The following is a 21,026-nucleotide window of genomic DNA, read 5'->3' as shown; positions in this document are numbered from 1 at the left end:
ATTTACTAAAATTATACATTACATAACTATTGTGTTTGTGTTTTTTTTTTGGCTGTTGCTTAGTTATTTGAGAGACCACAAGCTGTAATGTGTATTCTTATTATTAGCTCCTTCCAAGCATGTTTATACAGTCCATAGACTTTAAATTATGAGACCCTTCTAGTTTCTTATTTGTTATAAGTATATTTCCATCCTTACCTACACACATATTAACACTTCAAGCATGGGCAACTATGCCCATCCAGTTTTGCCAGAATACCATTCACTACTTCATGTGGTGTGTTTCCAAGCTGTTCTTAAAATATCCAAACCAATATTTGTTCTGTTCCATTTCACCAGCCTGTTCCATGCAGTGGCCACTCTGCCAGTGAACCACTCAACAGACCTTCCATTCCCACATATATTTCCATGAAGGAAATCTAATGACTCTCTAGCACTTCCCGGCAATCCCAAACAACCTGGAATTAGCTATCCCCATATGCCCAACATGTCCGAGCAAGCTCACATCCCAGACCACTGCAAAGGGTGCTGCACAAGACCAAGTGCTCTTAGTCTTTCACAATAACTTAGACTTCCACTCTTATGTAAGTCCTTAATGTGTTTGGATCAAAATACATTTTAAATATAAAATTCCCTTATTATTTTTTATTTTTATTTTTTTTATCAAGAATCAACGTAATGAGCTAAACGAAGTGTTGGGAGACTATCAATATGTGTGCATGTGGTTTAAAACAGCCCTTTTATTTTATATATATATATATATATTTTTTTTTTTTTTTTTAAACCAAAAATGTCATTGACGAGAATCATCTCAGAGCCTCCTCAGAGCCATTAAGCATTATTGTCACTCTCTCTCCATTACCATAGCAACCTGGGAGTATCTGTTTCTGTTAGTGTGTCTGTGTACTGCATACCAGAGGCTTGCGATGCTCCTGAAGCAAAGCTTCACTTCACTGCAACTTCAAGCCTAAATTCCCTCCATTTCAACGAGGCAGCAGCCAGGTAAAGAAGAGACACCAAACAGATCAAAAAAAAAAAAAACTCCCAACAAGCCACCACAATAACAGACAACACACTCCTCCAGCCCTCCCACATCTCACTTAGCAGATGTACAAACAAACCATTCTCTGCCAAAATATCCCAAATCACAGTTCTATCCACTCCCTTCCCCCGGATCCAAGCTAAAACACCAAATGTCTTTTCCTAATACACAAGCATCAGTAATCCTCAATCACAAGCCACAACCCACAGCTTCCCGGAGATGAAAATGGCAACATATAACAGCTGCCAGACACAGCTGCATCCGCATACACCATGACAGGCTTACTCAAACAGCACTTGAAGCTATGATACCTGCCTTAATTGATATTAATTATGTTTAGACAGAATAATAGTGACATTTGTACTAGCTGTCAGGCACGGCTGCATCCACGCATACCATAGCAGGATTGATTAAACAGCACTCAAAGCTATGATATCTGCCATAATTGATATTAACTATGTTAAGACAGAATAATAATGACATTTGTACTAGCTGCTAGACACACACACCATATCAGGATTGATCAAACAGCACTTGTAGCTGTGATACCTGCCATAATTGATAATAACCATATTTAGAGAGAATAATGATGACATTTGTACTAAGAGCTTGCTACTATTATTTAACCAGGATATACATGACATTTCTAAATCATATTTTAACTGAAGAAGGTATTAGTCTCCATGACAGAATTTGTTTTTCAAAACACTCTATCGTTACTGCTATTATATATATATATATATATATATATATATATATATATATGATGTTAATTTGTTACATTTGAGTCTGAACTCTGATGAATGGTACCTTGTCAAATTAGTAAATTAATTACTTAAATTATTATAAGTAAAATCAATGAAAAATGCACAATAAAGTATTCATTGAGATCAAGTAGGGGAAGAGAAACGTCTATGTTTGTATTATATGTTGCTTTGTTCGGCTTATATATAATGTAAATAGTAACCCATCTTGACCTACCGTTGTTTGTGAAGAATTATTGGACTCTCTGAACATTCTGAATAAATCATTACTGTTTCGCAGTTGTTTAAGAATCCCTCCTTTTTTAAATAAAAACAGATGACAAGTAATGTACCATATCAGTTGATACTTTGAGAGATGTAGTTGTAAGAGTTATTTTTTGGGACAGCTATCTTGTAATCATTTTTTTTGTTTCTTCTTTCTCGCATTAGTCCAAGGATTTGTTTCTTTTATTTTTTTAAGAGTAGGGGCCATTCATTCCATTTCATCTGGGATAGACACTATGTTGTTGTTTTTGATGAATATAGTAGCTTCTTCTAAGTCATTAAAGGTTCTCATCTCATTGGCAAAAGTATTTTTATCTTGGCTGGAAAGGCCAGCTGTGCTTTCATGTTGTTTTGTTTCAACAGTTTTATTATTGCCCAGACTTTTTCCTTTGTTCTAGTATTCTGGAAGAATAATCATTGTCAAACTTTATCAGGCTTTGATTGTATTTTAAGGGTGATTCTCCAAGCAGATTTTAATATTAGTTCCTTGTCCAGAAATGAAAGGCATTTTATAACTATGGATCTAGGTGGAATATTTGTTGAGTTAGAAGCAGGTTTCCTCAGTGCTCTATGTGCCCTTTCAATTCAAAATGAAAGTCCCTCTTTCAATTCTAAAAATTCAGGAATCCAGGTTGTTAAGAATGAAATAATGTCTTCTCCTTCAGTGTTTTCAGGTAGACCAAAGATCTTTATGTTGTTTCTCCTTTCCCTGTTTTCTAAGTCATCTATTTTGTTAAACAGCCATCTATTCTGTTTAAGCAGAAATTCTTTTTGGAATTCTTCCACTTTGAGTCTCTCTTCAGTGTAATTTAGAGAAGTCTTTATAGTTGTTATTTTTGTATAGTGTTGCTGTAGTGGTTCCATAAGAAAATCAGTCTGTTTTTGAGAATTTAATTTGAGGTTTTCTAAGTCATTTTTAAAGCCATCCATCTTCAAAGATAGTTCCTGTAAGGCAGATGTCATCAATTGCAGTTCTTTTTTTCAAAGCAGCATCTGGATGAGAATTCCGTGAGTTGTTCATATTCAGTGACTCAATATATCTCCAAGTTACTTGACAGGACAATTTTTGTATATCTCCACCAAAATTGATATTTATGTAGTTTAATAGTTTATAGATTTCTGATGTTTTAAACTTGAAAATAATGACATTTTCCTATATTATTATATTACTTTATGGCGCTCTCAAAATTCACTGCTCTCAGATGGCCATCTAGCCCTAGACTCTGCATAGACACTCTTGAATGCATATACAAAAGCATTACAAAATATATGTGTGCATCAGTAGAAAAACATACAGTAAGTAATGAAGGTTACAAATAATAGTATATGAAAATAGTTACATATTAGGTTACAACTAGGTAGTATAATGATTAAAGGCAGTAGTAGAAGACAGATAGAAACTGGGCTAGATAGAGGTTGGGGATAGGATGGATGGAGATAGAATTCAGGTAGAAGGACAAGTCCAAATGGAAGTTATGTATACTTTTAGATTCTACATGAATGATTTATGTTTACTGTCATGTCTAAGGCCTGGGGGTATGGAATTCCACAGTTTGGCTACATAAACAGAATATAGAGTCACCAAAGTAGTCATTCAATTTGGCAACTTCTAAGAGGTTTTGAATCGGAGACTGGAGTGTAAGGTGAGGCATTTATTTTGGAAGTAAGTTAAAAGTGGGTGGCATCTGCTGGATTCATACTGAATTCTATGTCTGATTTTTAACTGGTTAAATGTCAAAAGGTGTTTTAGCTCTTGTCAATTAAACCTGTATCTTATAAAGTGCTATACATTGATGAGTTTTGTTGAGGATATTAGCACTATATTTTGCAATTTTATTGTGTGCTTGTTTTAGCGTATGTACGTACATTTTTGGTATATTAGTAAGCATAGAGGATGCATATAGTAATGTAGGCAGTAAAAGAGGTTGGACTTTATTTAGTTGTGCTGTTTCTGTTAGGTAGGGTTTGATTTGTATAACATACCCAAATTATTGTAAGTTTTTGAGGGTAAAAATCAATGGAATAGATTCTAATAGAGTTGCTCTCAGTGTAAATCTGTCCTGATTCTGAAATACCTACTGTCAGTGTAAGTGACCTACTTTGGTGTAAGGCTTATCTATAAACAGGTTTACTGCAGGAGCTAGATTAAAATAACCTGCTGTTATACTTATTGTATAAGCAATTAATATTTACATGAAAGATAGATGACAATCAATTCAATCATAGTAAAGTAGGATGTATCATATATAAAACCTCAGTAAAAGATTATAGCACACAGTTATTTAACATATTCATCCTTCTTGATGGTCTTTCAAAACTTATTACTTAACATAAATAGATGGTAATAATATTTATATCTAATGTTTGTAATACAATGTGTTTTACTAGATATATCAGAAGTTATATTTCATTGTTTGCCAGCATTTAAGTAATCACTTTGTTTGTTGCTAACTTACTTAAAGCATCAAGTTTGTTTTATGTGAACATTGATGAAGGTTAGTGCATTTTAATTATCAGTGCATCCCTCTTCTTCCCATTTCCTAAACATAAAGATTTTCATATCTGTCATTTCTTATTATAAAATGAGTGAAATTATAGGCTAAAAACAACAAATTCACTTACTGTGATTAATGGTTTAATGTTCCTGTTGTATATTCATAAATTGCCATTTTATGGCATATACTGAAAGTTTTTAGATTTAAATGGCAACATTCTATTTTGTATAACCAGCAAAGGTTAAACTGAGTGATTATTGTCAATTTAATACTATTTGTTCAGAATGTGATTGTTACATTCTGTGACATTCCAAGTTTAGGCTTCTGTTGTTTCCCTTGAACAACTTTGTCAGTTTGATGTCATGTCTAAAACATTATTTACCTTGGTAACAGCTTAAGTATTATGTATTGTCAAGATGTATTACAAAACCACAATTCAAGTTAAAGCAATTATATGACTTATGTACATGTACTTATATGAGAAAATCATCATGCTTCCCCTTGATGTTCAATATAGTGTATATCATTTATGACAAGTTAAAACATTAGTGTTATTATACACAAGCCCATGTTATTAAACTGTCTATTTTCAATTTAATACTATTTGTTCAGAATATGATTGTTACATTCTGTGACATTTCAAGTTCAGGCATCTATTGTTTCTGTTGAACAAGTTTGTCAGTTTGATGTCATGTATAAAACATTAGTTACCTTGGTAACTGCTTAAGTATTATATATGGTCAAGATGGGTTACAAAAACTACAGTTCAAGTTAAAGCAATTAAATGACTTATTATACATATTTACGTATATAAGAAAATCATCATGCTTCCCCTTGATATTCAATGTAGTGTATATCATTTATGACAAGTTAAGATAGTAGTGTCATTATGCACAAGCCCATGTTATTAAATCCTGTCTTTAATATCTAAATTCAGCAGACCGCTTTATCTTATATGACAATTATATATTTTATGTCTAGATTTACTAAAATCATACATTACATAACTATTGTGTTTGTGTTTTTTTTTTGGCTGTTGCTTAGTTATTTGAGAGACCACAAGCTGTAATGTGTATTCTTATTATTAGCTCCTTCCAAGCATGTTTATACAGTCCATAGACTTTAAATTATGAGACCCTTCTAGTTTCTTATTTGTTATAAGTATATTTCCATCCTTACCTACACACATATTAACACTTCAAGCACGGGCAACTATGCCCATCCAGTTTTGCCAGAATACCATTCACTACTTCATGTGGTGTGTTTCCAAGCTGTTCTTAAAATATCCAAACCAATATTTGTTCTGTTCCATTTCACCAGCCTGTTCCATGCAGTGGCCACTCTGCCAGTGAACCACTCAACAGACCTTCCATTCCCACATATATTTCCATGAAGGAAATCTAATGACTCTCTAGCACTTCCCGGCAATCCCAAACAACCTGGAATTAGCTATCCCCATATGCCCAACATGTCCGAGCAAGCTCACATCCCAGACCACTGCAAAGGGTGCTGCACAAGACCAAGTGTTCTTAGTCTTTCACAATAACTTAGACTTCCACTCTTATGTAAGTCCTTAATGTGCTTGGATCAAAATACATTTTAAATATAAAATTCCCTTATTATTTTTTATTTTTATTTTTTTTATCAAGAATCAATGTAATGAGCTAATCGAAGTGTTGGGAGACTATCAATATGTGTGCATGTGGTTTAAAACAGCCCTTTTATTTTATATATATATATATATATATATATATATATCTTTTTTTTTTTTTTTTTTAAACCAAAAATGTCATTGACGAGAATCATCTCAGAGCCTCCTCAGAGCCATTAAGCAGTATTGTCACTCTCTCTCCATTACCATAGCAACCTGGGAGTATCTGTTTCTGTTAGTGTGTCTGTGTACTGCATACCAGAGGCTTGCGATGCTCCTGAAGCAAAGCTTCACTTCACTGCAACTTCAAGCCTAAATTCCCTCCATTTCAACGAGGCAGCAGCCAGGTAAAGAACAGACACCAAACAGATCAAAAAAAAAAAAAAAAACTCCCAGCAAGCCACCACAATAACAGACAACACACTCCTCCAGCCCTCCCACATCTCACTTAGCAGATGTACAAACAAACCATTCTCTGCCAAAATATCCCAAATCACAGTTCTATCCACTCCCTTCCCCCGGATCCAAGCTAAAACACCAAATGTCTTTTCCTAATACACAAGCATCAGTAATCCTCAATCACAAGCCACAACCCACAGCTTCCCGGAGATGAAAATGGCAACATATAACAGCTGCCAGACACAGCTGCATCCACATACACCATGACAGGCTTACTCAAACAGCACATGAAGCTATGATACCTGCCTTAATTGATATTAATTATGTTTAGACAGAATAATAGTGACATTTGTACTAGCTGTCAGGCACGGCTGCATCCACGCATACCATATCAGGATTGATTAAACAGCACTCAAAGCTATGATATCTGCCATAATTGATATTAACTATGTTAAGACAGAATAATAATGACATTTGTACTAGCTGCTAGACACACACACCATATCAGGATTGATCAAACAGCACTTGTAGCTGTGATACCTGCCATAATTGATAATAACCATATTTAGAGAGAATAATGATGACATTTGTACTAAGAGCTTGCTACTATTATTTAACCAGGATATACATGACATTTCTAAATCATATTTTAACTGAAGAAGGTATTAGTCTCCATGACAGAATTTGTTTTTCAAAACACTCTATCGTTACTGCTATTATATATATATATATATATATATATATATGATGTTAATTTGTTACATTTGAGTCTGAACTCTGATGAATAGTACCTTGTCGAATTAGTAAATTAATTACTTAAATTATTATAAGTAAAATCAATGAAAAATGCACAATAAAGTATTCATTGAGATCAAGTAGGGGAAGAGAAACGTCTATGTTTGTATTATATGTTGCTTTGTTCGGCTTATATATAATGTAAATAGTAACCCATCTTGACCTACCATTGTTTGTGAAGAATTATTGGACTCTCTGAACATTCTGAATAAATCATTACTGTTTCGCAGTTGTTTAAGAATCCCTCCTTTTTTAAATAAAAACAGATGACAAGTAATGTACCATATCAGTTGATACTTTGAGAGATGTAGTTGTAAGAGTTATGTTTTTGGGACAGCTATCTTGGAATCATTTTTTTTGTTTCTTCTTTCTCGCATTAGTCCAAGGATTTGTTTCTTTTATTTTTTTAAGAGTAGGGGCCATTCATTCCATTTCATCTGGGATAGACACTATGTTGTTGTTTTTGATGAATATAGTAGCTTCTTCTAAGTCATTAAAGGTTCTCATCTCATTGGCAAAAAGTATTTTTATCTTGGCTGGAAAGGCCAGCTGTGCTTTCATGTTGTTTTGTTTCAACAGTTTTATTATTGCCCAGACTTTTTCCTTTGTTCTAGTATTCTGGAAGAATAATCATTGTCAAACTTTATCAGGCTTTGATTGTATTTTAAGGGTGATTCTCCAAGCAGATTTTAATATTAGTTCCTTGTCCAGAAATGAAAGGCATTTTATAACTATGGATCTAGGTGGAGTATTTGTTGAGTTAGAAGCAGGTTTCCTCAGTGCTCTATGTGCCCTTTCAATTCAAAATGAAAGTCCCTCTTTCAATTCTAAAAATTCAGGAATCCAGGTTGTTAAGAATGAAATAATGTCTTCTCCTTCAGTGTTTTCAGGTAGACCAAAGATCTTTATGTTGTTTCTCCTTTCCCTGTTTTCTAAGTCATCTATTTTGTTAAACAGCCATCTATTCTGTTTAAGCAGAAATTCTTTTTGGAATTCTTCCACTTTGAGTCTCTCTTCAGTGTAATTTAGAGAAGTCTTTATAGTTGTTATTTTTGTATAGTGTTGCTGTAGTAGTTCCATAAGAAAATCAGTCTGTTTTTGAGAATTTAATTTGAGGTTTTCTAAGTCATTTTTAAAGCCATCCATCTTCAAAGATAGTTCCTGTAAGGCAGATGTCATCAATTGCAGTTCTTTTTTTTTCAAAGCAGCATCTGGATGAGAATTCCGTGAGTTGTTCATATTCAGTGACTCAATATATCTCCAAGTTACTTGACAGGACAATTTTTGTATATCTCCACCAAAATTGATATTTATGTAGTTTAATAGTTTATAGATTTCTGATGTTTTAAACTTGAAAATAATGACATTTTCCTATATTATTATATTAGTTTATGGCGCTCTCAAAATTCACTGCTCTCAGATGGCCATCTAGCCCTAGACTCTGCATAGACACTCTTGAATGCATATACAAAAGCATTACAAAATATATGTGTGCATCAGTAGAAAAACATACAGTAAGTAATGAAGGTTACAAATAATAGTATATGAAAATAGTTACATATTAGGTTACAACTAGGTAGTATAATGATTAAAGGCGGTAGTAGAAGACAGATAGAAACTGGGCTAGATAGAGGTTGGGGATAGGATGGATGGAGATAGAATTCAGGTAGAAGGACAAGTCCAATTGGAAGTTATGTATACTTTTAGATTCTACAGGAATGATTTATGTTTACTGTCATGTCTAAGGCCTGGGGGTATGGAATTCCACAGTTTGGCTACATAAACAGAATATAGAGTCACCAAAGTAGTCATTCAATTTGGCAACTTCTAAGAGGTTTTGAATCGGAGACTGGAGTGTAAGGTGAGGCATTTATTTTGGAAGTAAGTTAAAAGTGGGTGGCATCTGCTGGATTCATACTGAATTCTATGTCTGATTTTTAACTGGTTAAATGTCAAAAGGTGTTTTAGCTCTTGTCAATTAAACCTGTATCTTATAAAGTGCTATACATTGATGAGTTTTGTTGAGGATATTAGCACTATATTTTGCAATTTTATTGTGTGCTTGTTTTAGCGTATGTACGTACATTTTTGGTATATTAGTAAGCATAGAGGATGCATATAGTAATGTAGGCAGTAAAAGAGGTTGGACTTTATTTAGTTGTGCTGTTTCTGTTAGGTAGGGTTTGATTTGTATAACATACCCAAATTATTGTAAGTTTTTGAGGGTAAAAATCAATGGAATAGATTCTAATAGAGTTGCTCTCAGTGTAAATCTGTCCTGATTCTGAAATACCTACTGTCAGTGTAAGTGACCTACTTTGGTGTAAGGCTTATCTATAAACAGGTTTACTGCAGGAGCTAGATTAAAATAACCTGCTGTCAGTTTAAGTGGTTTCTTACACTGACAGCAAGTCTTTTGGAATCAGAGCAAATATATTTCTTGTTCAGATGGTGTATTATTTTGTGAAGTAACTTGAGATTTCACAAGAGCCAAATTTGACTACTTTGGCTTAAAAGCTCAAAACTTTTAATACATTCCAATGAAACTAGTGTTCTGTGCTTTGAAGGTTTAGCTATGGGGAATGCTGCAACTGGTTGAAGGAATTAGCTGTACAGATAACAGTAGATTCATAAGCAGACAGTATTAATGTGGCATCAGGAATCGTAGCATGAATGTCATCTGCAAGAGACTGAACAGAACTAATCCAAGTATTGAGCCTTGCTGGACACTGTATTAGTGGGTACAAACTGTCAATTAAGTAGATAACTTTTGAACCATTCTAATGTACTGTGTGCTGGATCCATTAAACATAGCTTTTAACTATCTTCACCAATAAAATGCATGGCTACAAAGTAGTTAGTTCCTTTACAATGAAATGTAAAGAGAACATGTATTTTATGATAAGTTTTATTAGAAAAAATTTTAAAGGATAAGTGCTTTCATCTTTGTTACTGCCAAGGCTTCATCAGATAAAGAATAATCACCATTAATTGCTTATAAAGCTAAAAAAAATCATGACATCTAAAAAGCATAATGTTTAAAAACACAGTCATGAATCTTCTTAAAATCGAGAAAGCCATTTGAATATATACTAATGTTTTAAAGTGTCTCTGATTGTTTCTGGTTTTGTCCCTGAGTCTATTGAGATTTATCCCTGATTCAGTGGAGATATATGGTTCATCCATATAAGCCAGACTTTATAAAAGGAGAGTGTAATAGATAGTATCTAAGGCCTTAGTAGACAGGCCTAAGAGAATAGACGTAGTAGAAAGACCCTTGGTTTTGCTGTGATTAATAGTATTTAAGAAGGATAAAAGAGCAGTTTCAGTGTCAAATCCAAGAGGAAAACCATGTTGTGTAGATGATAACAAACTGATGTTTATAAGGTGATGTAACAACTGCTTTTTTATACATTTTAACTATTTTAATGATGGGGGAAGTATGGTGGTATGTCTAAAATGACTAAGGAAATTGTTTCTCTTTATAAGAGGTATTTATAACACTACTACTATAGCACTGGAAAATAAGTCTCACTTAAGGGTCTGTTCATAAGTATTCCAATAAGGTAGGGTATTGTGTTGGCTGAAGTTTGTAGATATTCAGATGGAAGAAGGTCAGGGTCTAGTGAAGTAGGTTTTAATGTTTTTTGTAACAGTTTTATTTGAGTGACACGTAAGCCAGTCTTGTGAGGCATAGTTACTTATAGGTTCACTAGTAAGTACTAGGCTAGCTGCCCTTGTAGGCCATTTTAAGCCTGGTCATTTTCCCTTGTGTTCTTGAAATAACCCATCCCATTTGGTGTTACAGTGGATTTGGCCATCCCATGGTTGATAATTATATATTAACCCAAGTGAGAATAACTGGGATCATACCATAGATAATTTGAGGAGACAGTTGCATGGAAGAAAACATTTATGAACTGCCATTAGTAGTACAGTGGACAGTCCTGGAGTACATTTTCTGTTTCTCATTCATACATTCAAATTGTGTTTGAATATGGCCAGGACTGACCTTTGTTTTACATGGATGAGAAGTCTGTTCCAGAGCAATGGTATCTTCAGTGAGATATACCTGTCCCTCCAAACCTTTCTGTTGATGCTGAAGAAGTTTAGATCCATAGGCCAAGTATTTCTGTTGCCATGTGACTTGTTGATGGGCATCGGTATTGAGTCAGAGGATACCTTATGTGCCACGCACAGGTCACCTCTTAACAGTCTGTAGGATACCAAGTATAGTGACAGTGCTTTGAGTTTGTCCATACAGGACATATATTTTAGGCCTTGTATCTTTTTAGTAAGGTATCTCTGTGAGCCACTGGGGATGCACAAGCCAGTGCATTTCTTTGTGCCAGTCCCAAGCCCAGATAAATGGGGAGGGTTGCGCCATGAAGGGCATCCGGCATAAAACTTGGCCAAATCATTCATGCGGACACCAGTAAATATTTACATACTGGATCAGTCGCGGCCCGGGTTAACAACGACTGCCACCAGTACTGTTAGCCAACAGGGTGCTGGTGGAAATTGGGTTACTTTTGGCTGAAGGAGGAGAGGAGGGGGAAGGCATGGCCAAAGGCAGGAAGAGAGGAGAAAGGCTAGGACTGTGGTAGTGAGGGTCAGAACTTTGAATGTTGGCAGTATGACTGATATAGGGAGAGAGGTAGCCGATATGATGGACAGAAGGAAGGTTGGTATATTGTGTATGCAAGAGACCAGATGGAAGGGGAGTAAGGCTAGGTGTATCGGAGGTGGGTTAAAAATGTTTTATCATGGTGCGGATGAGAGGAGAAATAGTGTAGGAGTTATCCTGAAGGAACAGTATGCTAAGAGAGTTTTGGAGGTGAAAAGAGTGTCAGAGTGATGTTGATGAAGCTGGGAATTGATGGTGTAATGATGAATGTTGTTAGTGCATATGCTCCAGAAGTTGGGTGTGCGATAGATGAGAAAGGAAAATTTTGGAGCGAGTTGGATGAAGTGGTGATGACTGTACCCAAGGGTGAGAGAGTGGTGATTGGAGCAGATTTCAATGGGCATGTTGGTGAAGGGAACAGAGGGGACGAGGAAGTGATGGGTAGGTATGGTGTTAAACAAAGGAATGCAGAAGGTTAGATGGTAGTGGATTTTGCAAAAAGGATGGACATGGCTGTGGTGAATACGTATTTTAACAAGAGGGAGGAGCATAGGGTGACATACAAGAGTGGAGGAAGATGCACACAGGTAGATTATATATTATGTAGGAGGGCCAATTTGAAGGAGATTGGATACTGTAAATTGGTGACCGGGGAAAGTGTAGTTAGGCAGCATAGGATGGTGGTTTGTAAGATGACGTTGGTGATCAAGAATAGGAGTAGGAGTGTGAGGGCAGCACCAAGGATCAAATGGTGGAAATTGAAAAAGGGTAATTGTGAGGTGGAGTTCGGGGAAGAGTTAAGACAGGCACTGGGTGGCAGTGAAGAGTTACCAAATAGCTGGATAACTACAGCAGAGCTAGTAAGGGAGATGGCTAGAAAGGTGCTCGGTATGACATCTGGACAGAGGAAGGGTGACAAGGAGACATGGTGGTGGAATGAGGAAGTACAGGAGAGTATACAGAGAAAGAGGTTGGCAAAGAAGAAGAGGGATTGTGAGACAGATTTAGAAAGTAACAGGAGTATAAGGAGATGAGGTGCATGGCAAAAAGAGAGGTGGTGAAGGCTAAGGATAAGGCATATGAAGAGTTGTATGAAAGGTTGGACACTAAGGAGGGAGAAAAGGACCTGTACCAATTGGCTAGACAGAGGGACCAAGCTAGGAAAGATGTGCAGAAGGTAAAGGTAATAAAGGATTAATGAGGGAAACATACTCACAAGTGAGGAGAGTGTATTGAGCAGATGGAAAGAGTACTTTGAAGAGCTGATGAATGAAGAGAATGAGAGGGAGAGAAGGTTGGATGATGTGGGAATAGTGAATCATGAAGTGCAATGGATTAGCAAGGAGGATGTAAGGATAGCTATGAAGAGGATGAAGAATGGGAAGGCTGTTGGTCCAGATGACATACCTGTGGAAGCATGGAGGTGTTTAGGTGAAATGGCAGTGGAGTTTTTAACAGATTGTTTAATGACATTTTGGAAAGTGAGAGGATGCCTGAGAAATGGAGAAAAAGTGTTTTGGTACCGATTTTTAAGAATAAGGGTGATGTGCAGAGCTGTAGTAACTACAGAGGGATTAAATTGATCAGTCACAGCATGAAGTTATGGGAAAGAGTAGTGGAAGCTAGGTTAAGAAGGGACGTGATGATTAGTGATCAGCAGTATGGTTTCATGCAGGGAAAGAGCACTACAGATGCAATGTTTGCTCTGAGAGTGTTGATGGAGAAGTACAGAGAAGGTCAGAAGGAGTTGCATTGTGTTTTTGTAGACTTAGAGAAAGCATATGACAGGGTGCCTAGAGAGGAGCTGTGATATTGTATGAGGAAGTCGGGAGTGTCAGAGAAGTATCTAAGAGTGGTACAGGATATGTACGAGGGTAGTGTGACAGCGGTGAAGTCTGCGGTGGGAGTGACGGATGCGTTTAAGGTGGAGGTGGGATTACATCAAGGATCAGCTCTGAGCCCTTTCTTATTTGCAATGGTGATGGACAGGTTGACAGACGAGATCAGACAGGAGTCCCTGTGGATTGTGATGTTTGCAGATGACATTGTGATCTGTAGTGAGAGTAGGGAACAGGTGGAGGAGATTCTGGAGAGAAGGAGGTATACACTAGAGAGAAGAGGAATGAAGGTCAGCAGGACTAAGACAGAATATATGTGTGTGTGAATGAGAGGGAGGATAGAGGAATGGTGAGGATGCAAGGAGTAGAGTTGGCGAAGGTGGATGAGTTTAAATACTTGGAATCAATAGTTCAGAGTAATGGTGAGTGTGGAAGAGAGGTGAAGCAGAGAATACAGGCTGGATGGAGTGGGTGGAGAAGAGTGTCAGGAGTGATTTGTGACAGACGAGTAACAGTAAGAGCGAAAGGGAAATCTACAAGAGGGTAGTGAGACCAGCTATGTCATACAGGTTGGAGACAGTGGCAATGACAAAAAGGCAGGAGTTAGATCTGGATGTGGCAGAGTTAAAGATGTTAAGATTTTCACTGACTGTGACAAGGGTGGACAGGATTAGGAATAAGTATATTAGAGGGTCAGCCCAGGTTGGAAGGTTTGGAGATAAAGCCAGAGAGGCAAGATTACATTACATGTGCTTAGGAGGGATGCTGAGTATATTGGGAAAAAGATGCTAAGGATGGAGCTACCAGGTAACAGGAAAAGAGGAAGGCCTAAGATAAGGTTTATGGATGCGGTGAGAGAGGACATGCAGGTGGTTGGTGTGACAGAGTATGATGCAGAGGACAGGAAGAAATGGAAACAGATGATCTGCTGTGGTGACCCCTAATGGAAACAGCCGAAAGATGATGATGATCTCTGTGAGCATTCCAGTTTTCACATGTGTCTGGACAGGTACATGCCAAAGGGGTATTATACTCAATGACTGGCCTAATGAGGGCTGAGTAAAACTGGGCAATGACAACCCTAGATCTAGACATAATCTCTTTGTTTACAAGCTGTACAATATAGAAGGGCTTTCTTATGACAGTGGACACATGTTGGTTGAAAGTTAGGTCCTTGTCCAAATAAGTTCTCAAATCCCTAACATTTGGCTCAACTCTTAGGGGTGTATTGCAATGTAGTAGTTTCCAGGAGTATATGACTTCCTAAAGTGTACAGTAATGGATTGTTTGGCATTTAATTTGAGTCCATGATTTTGGCATGAGGTATTTATTTCGGACAAACCTTCCTGCAGTTACTTGAAATGAAGTTGTGGTTTTGGATAAAAGAGTTAGCTGTATCTATGAAATATTCATTGAAAATAGATGCAATGTTAATGTCAGTTTCACTGGAGAAAGGACTAGGTGTTTTTTTATTTTTTTTTTTTTTGCCATGGCTTAAGAAGTTTGGAAATGCTTAGCCAGTATTACTTAGAATTATTTTGATGCTGGAGAACTACTGGTTAAAGAAAATCTACTTGCTCTTCTTAGTGGTATATTTAACCTAAGCATGGCATAATTTTGTCTACACTGGATAGTTTGAGAGATTTCCAAGTGTTTCCAGCTCTGGTCCCTGATTGTCATTAGTTCCTCACTTTCTGTTCACATCCAAAAGGCAGCAATGGATTTAACCATTTTCTTATGTATGTGCGTAATAAGGTTTAGGGTATTTAGGAAGATGTGGTCTAAAGTAGTTGATAGTCTCATCTAAAGGAAGATATTTTACAGGGAATCATTTGCACTGTTTTGGTACCTCATTAAAAGTGTCCTTGGATTAATTCCTTTTGCTCTGTTGTCCCCAGATAACAAAGATTGGATAATGTTCACTGAGGAAGCTTAGTAAGGTATCTGAAACGATAATATCAATAGTTTGAGTTATTATCAATAATGCTGTTCTTGCCACTCCTTTTGTCTATTCTGATAGTGTCAGTTATTATTTGTGTGAAAGCAGAGAGATTAATGTTTGGTGAAGAGTGTACATTGCTGTTGTTATTGGCCCAGTTTATGTTTACATCACTCAATGCATGAGTATGGTGTTAATTGCTAGTAGAGATCCAGGATAAAATATCTTAAAGAGTAAAAGTATTGTTATTCCTTGGGTGTGGTTGGATATAAGTAACTGCAATATTAAGTTGAGTTTAATAGTTTATAATTTCAGAGATAACAAATTCAAGTCAGTTTGAGTATAATATGCAAATGCCTCCACCTCTTTTGATGATTCTGTCTTTTCTAATAAATGTATACCCTGACTGGAGTATCTCATCTGATATATTGGGTTTTAACCAGATCTCAGTGATAACTAGACTATCACTTTTATGGTGATGGATCCAGCTATGGAACTCTGTTATTTTATTACTGATAATTTGAATATTTATGCAAAATATCTGTATTCCATCAGTGGGCTGAGGGGTATTGTAGAGTTGTAAGTTATAGGAGGTAGGCCTAAGGTTAAGTTCAGTGGCAGTACATAGTAATAAATGTAGTGATGGTGAAGAAGTTTTGAAATGATTTTGTGGTGCAACGCATCTTACTTTTGCTAAGGATTTATGAATGGAGAGATGTGTGAAGGTGCAGTAAGTTTGGATAGTTATTTTCTGTTGAATTACTGAATATTACGTAATGGTTAGAGAAATGCTGACATGTTTTATTGGTAAGATTGAAATGAGAATGTGTTATTGTTGACTGATACTGTGTAACCCAAGCCAACAGTAAGAGTGATGAGAGACTGTGTGAGTAGTAAGAAGTTTATTTTTATTTATTTTACATTTGATTACTGGGAATGTCCAACTGGACACAAGTCCTTAAAAACGGAGGTCAAGGTAGTAAAGCTCCTCATAATACATACATAGTTAACAAACATTTCAGTACATTTTGTATCACAGTAACATACAGGCGAGAACAGAAAGATAGCGTATATAGAAGCACTTAGAGTTAAACAGAAAACAGTATATAATTTCTGTAGATAGACGGTGAAACCATTCATGCAGTGTTTCTTAACAAAATAGTACTTCATTATTTCAGAATTTAAAAATCCTTAGAGTTTTTAGAGAATTTAAAGTCAGCCTAGAAGAAGTTATAGTATCATCTGAGTAAGACAGTTTAGTCAGGAGAAGTAGATGGGCATAGCCATTTTTTGGTTAAGTGAACTTTTAGCATTTTTTTTAACTGCAGTAAGGCTTATGGTGGATGTTATGTTGGGAGATAGTAAAAAAAACAAATAGCAGCTGGATGTAGAAAATGCAGGTTTATTTAGAAAACTATACTTAAAACCAGTAGTACAGGATTTTGTCCCTCCAACAGTACCGGAAATTCATCAGATACATTCAAAGAACCAATACGCACCATTTTTGAAATAGACCCTTCATTGGAAGACCTTCTTGGCAAATATCAAAAGCACTGAGATTTTGTTAAGGTGTTTCTCTGGTAGGTAGAATATTTTCTGGGCCATGGTTAGTTGGTTGTAAAGTAGGGGATGAGGAAGTTCTAACTAGTTGAGCTACCTAAGTGTTGTACTGTGATTTAACCTAAAGGGTGAGTTTGTGGCAAAACTGGCAATTTTGTTATAACAAGAGTCAAGTTTTGCTAACTCAGATTTAGGATATAGTTTGGTTTGTGTAAGTATCGTTTTTGTACTGCTACAAACCAGTAGTATACCTCATGTGTTGTTTTCTATTATTTCTTAACTGTAGTGGGACTGCAGCCATTTCTCTCTTACTGTCAGTTACCTAATCATTGACAGTTTCCTGAATGAGCTTAACATCATCTTATAATTTTCATGTTTCCTTCTCCAACTTTCTTATCCCAGATTCCTGCCTTTATACCGTTCATGATATATGTTTAATTTATGTCGCTGCCTAGCTAGAAAAGATAGATCTATTGCATGGTGATATCTTTATAATTACTGAATGCAAACTTTTACTTTGAATGGTCTTTTTTGTGTAACCTTGCTTTGTGGGGCATGTTTGTGTATTTTTTTACGTCTGAGTTGGAGCAGCATAGGTGCATTGCATCCTGAAAAAAACACAAAAAGATAGGATATAGCAGAAAAAGATGCTGTTGGCGACAGAAGGAGATGGTGCATCTTAGATGCTGTGGGATTATATTCTGTTATCAAAAAGTAAAATGATGCTGCATCTCTGCTTTTAGTGTACATGCATGGCAAACTAAACTCGCATCACTCTGGCATAACGTGTCTTATGTAAATTACTTGAGTGTGACTTCAACACTGTGTATTACGCCTTGTCCAAAAGCATGTAGTTAACTTTCTCTGATAAATTACAGTCATTTGTTTGTATTGATCACGAACTAATATGCATCTCAAAAAAGCTTTTCAGTATTAAGAAGATAAATCAGAAATTATATCATACACAAATGTTCCACCTTTTTAAGATGGAGTTAAGCTATAAGGTATTGGGATGAGAAAAAATGTCTTTTGTTTTTCAATTTGTAGGTTCTACACTCAGTAAATTAAGTAATTTCCCTCAATGCAAATAAGTGTCATTTTGGCATTTATATTTTTCCCGTTTTAATTTTTTTCTTTCTTTGTCTTTTGCAGGTTAGCTCCAATCCAGACCCTCTGTGCTGTGTATTTAGACTGAGCTGATGAACAGTGTGAGGTTTTCCTTAGTTTCTTAAAGTATATCTACAGATGTTTGACTTTAATGCATTGTTTTAAACTACTAATTTGGTCTAATAGAGCACAAATGCTATGAAACTATTTGCACTGTGTTTTATTTCTTTGCTTCGTGCATGGTCATGATTCATTTCACTTGAATTAACTTTAGACAGTAGACATGCATGTATTAACCTACTCTTGTACATTTCTCACCCTGCTGTGTAGTATTGTGCTGTTTATAAAAGAGTCAGCCTTTATAGCCTCGCCATGCTAACCTGCCCATTCATTTGTGGAAAATATGCACCTTAAATGAACCATGTACTGACTGAGGTAGTTTATAGAAGTAGTAATGACTTGCTGTTAATGTCTTAGTGGAAAGTGTTCATAAGGGCAGCCACTCTCTATAATGTGCTGGATATCATTATCAGGCACATTTCAGCCCAGAGCACCTGCATATTTAGAAAGCATTACATTCAGAATTTCTTAAAATTAATAAATGCAGAACTGCATCTTGTTGGCATGGAACAATGTAATGTTGGTCAAGTATACCCACAATGGAAAATGAGCAGTAGAGAAGTAAAACAGTATTAAAAAAAAATGTTTGTTTGTTTGACATTTGTTTACAAGGAAAGTCCGACTGGGCAAGTGCCCTTTTTCAGCAGAGGCCCGGGGAGAGAAGCTCCAGAATTAGATTAATAATGTTGTAATTTTACATGTAAAATTCCGATAGAATACAAAAAGATAAAAAATCATCACTGTTTGCAACAAAAATTCATACGGTAAATGAACAAAAAAAGTATTATAAAATCTTTCTAGGTCTAGCACATACTATCATCAGTATAATACAGATGAAGTGGTATGAAGGTGAAAGAGTAGTATTAAGAGATGAAAAGAAGCTAGGAGGTGGTAGGTAAGTGTTACCAATAGGAAGATATGATTCCAGGTATGACAGTTGAACAGATAACTAGGCTGGCACAAGACATTGGCACAACCCTTTGTTGGATAGATGTTCCTTCAGTTGGGATTTAAAGGAAGAGTAGTGGGGAGTAAGTCTGATAGTTTCAGGAATTGAATTCCAGGATTTTGCTACACAGTGCGCATAGAGAATACCTCCAGATGATCTGTGAGGTTTATAAATGGATAGTAGAAGCCTATTGGCAGAGCGTAAGTCAAAGGATGGAGAGTAATATTGCAGCAAGGTTGAGCTAGCTTGTGAAAAGGAGGTGTTATACAGTATTTTGTGTGTTAATGTTAGTTGATGAAAAGTCAACAGGTGGGGGAGTTCAAGCAAGTGTAAGGCTTTGAGAGAGGAGGAGTGATGAGTACTGGGGTGCTGTCCATGGCAAACCTAGCTATTTTATTATAGCATTGACTGAGTTTTGCTGTTAGGGAACAGTGAAGATTAGTTAAGATTGGGGAGGCATATGGAAGTGATGGTAAGAGATAGGAGGTGGTGAGAGTTTCTTTGGTGGAATTTTTGAGGATTTTTCTTTTTACACTATACAACATGCCCAGCTTTTGATTGGTCTTTTTATGCAGTTATTGATATCCAGATCATATCTGAGATTGTCAGTTTTAACACCTAGCAGCTTAGTGTGACAGACAACAATTGATTTTGTTGTAATTAAGGGAGGTCATTTTGAAGGTGTTGTTATTAAGGAGAGATTGCCTAGGTGGGAATAACATGAGCTGTGTTTTTGGGGGTTGAGTAGCATTTGGTTCATGGTAAGCCATGATTCAATGGAATTAAATGCTTCCTGAGTTATAATTTGAAGCTGAGTAAGATTGTTTGAGGAGCAGATTAAAGTATCATCGTCAGCATACTGGATCAGGGTAGCTTGTTTTCCGGCTGTATGAAGGTGGTTGATAAAGATGTTGAAAAGGAGTGGGCCTAAAATGGAGCCTTGACGAGCCTCAGTGCATACTGGTAAGTAGGAAGAGAGAGTGAAGTTCCATTTGACTGATTGATATCTGTTGGAGCGGTAACTGTTGAACCATTGTAGGGTAACTTCAGTAAAGCCAAGTAATGAAAGTTGGGATAGGAGTTTAGGGTGGGAAACAGTATCAAAAGCCTTAGGTCTAGGAATAGAGATGATACAAGGTAGCCATTATCACTTACTTTATTTACTTTGTCTGTGAAGGAGGGAAGAGCAGTGGTAGTACTGTGAGCAGGTCTAAATCCATGTTCTGTGGGAGAAAGAATATTATTGTCTAGTAGGTATTGAAGTAACTGTTTGTGGATGCATTTTTCTAGGATTTTGGAAAGTAGGGAGAGGATCATAATAGGTTTGTAGTTTGATATTTGAGTGCAGGTGCCACCTTTGTGAAGAGAGAGGATATAGAACTTTTTCCACAGGGTGGAGACATAAGCTTCTTTGATAGATCTATTCATGAGAATTGAAACTGGATAGGCAACAGAGTTTGCTGCCATTTTTAGGTA

At 36.3% G+C, this 21,026-nt stretch overlaps 1 protein-coding gene across 5 annotated transcripts in view; it reads left to right on the top strand.

Moving 5' to 3' along the window:
- B3GALT1 (beta-1,3-galactosyltransferase 1) overlaps positions 1–21,026 on the top strand; it is a 2,392,726-nt gene that overhangs the window by 2,249,357 nt on the left and 122,343 nt on the right. For all 5 annotated transcript variants that reach the window (XM_044075600.1, XM_044075599.1, XM_044075596.1 and 2 more), the window contains one exon: positions 18,527–18,582. The gene's annotated coding sequence lies outside the window, so the exon portion shown is untranslated. The remainder of the gene's footprint in view (positions 1–18,526; positions 18,583–21,026) is intronic.

Source organism: Protopterus annectens, chromosome 6.part1 (assembly GCF_019279795.1).
Source record: "Protopterus annectens isolate FY-2018-M chromosome 6.part1, PAN1.0, whole genome shotgun sequence".
In the NCBI taxonomy this organism is placed as follows: Eukaryota; Metazoa; Chordata; order Ceratodontiformes; family Protopteridae; genus Protopterus; species Protopterus annectens.
Note: the sequence above shows the minus strand (reverse complement) of the source record. Positions and strands in the feature narration are given on the sequence as shown.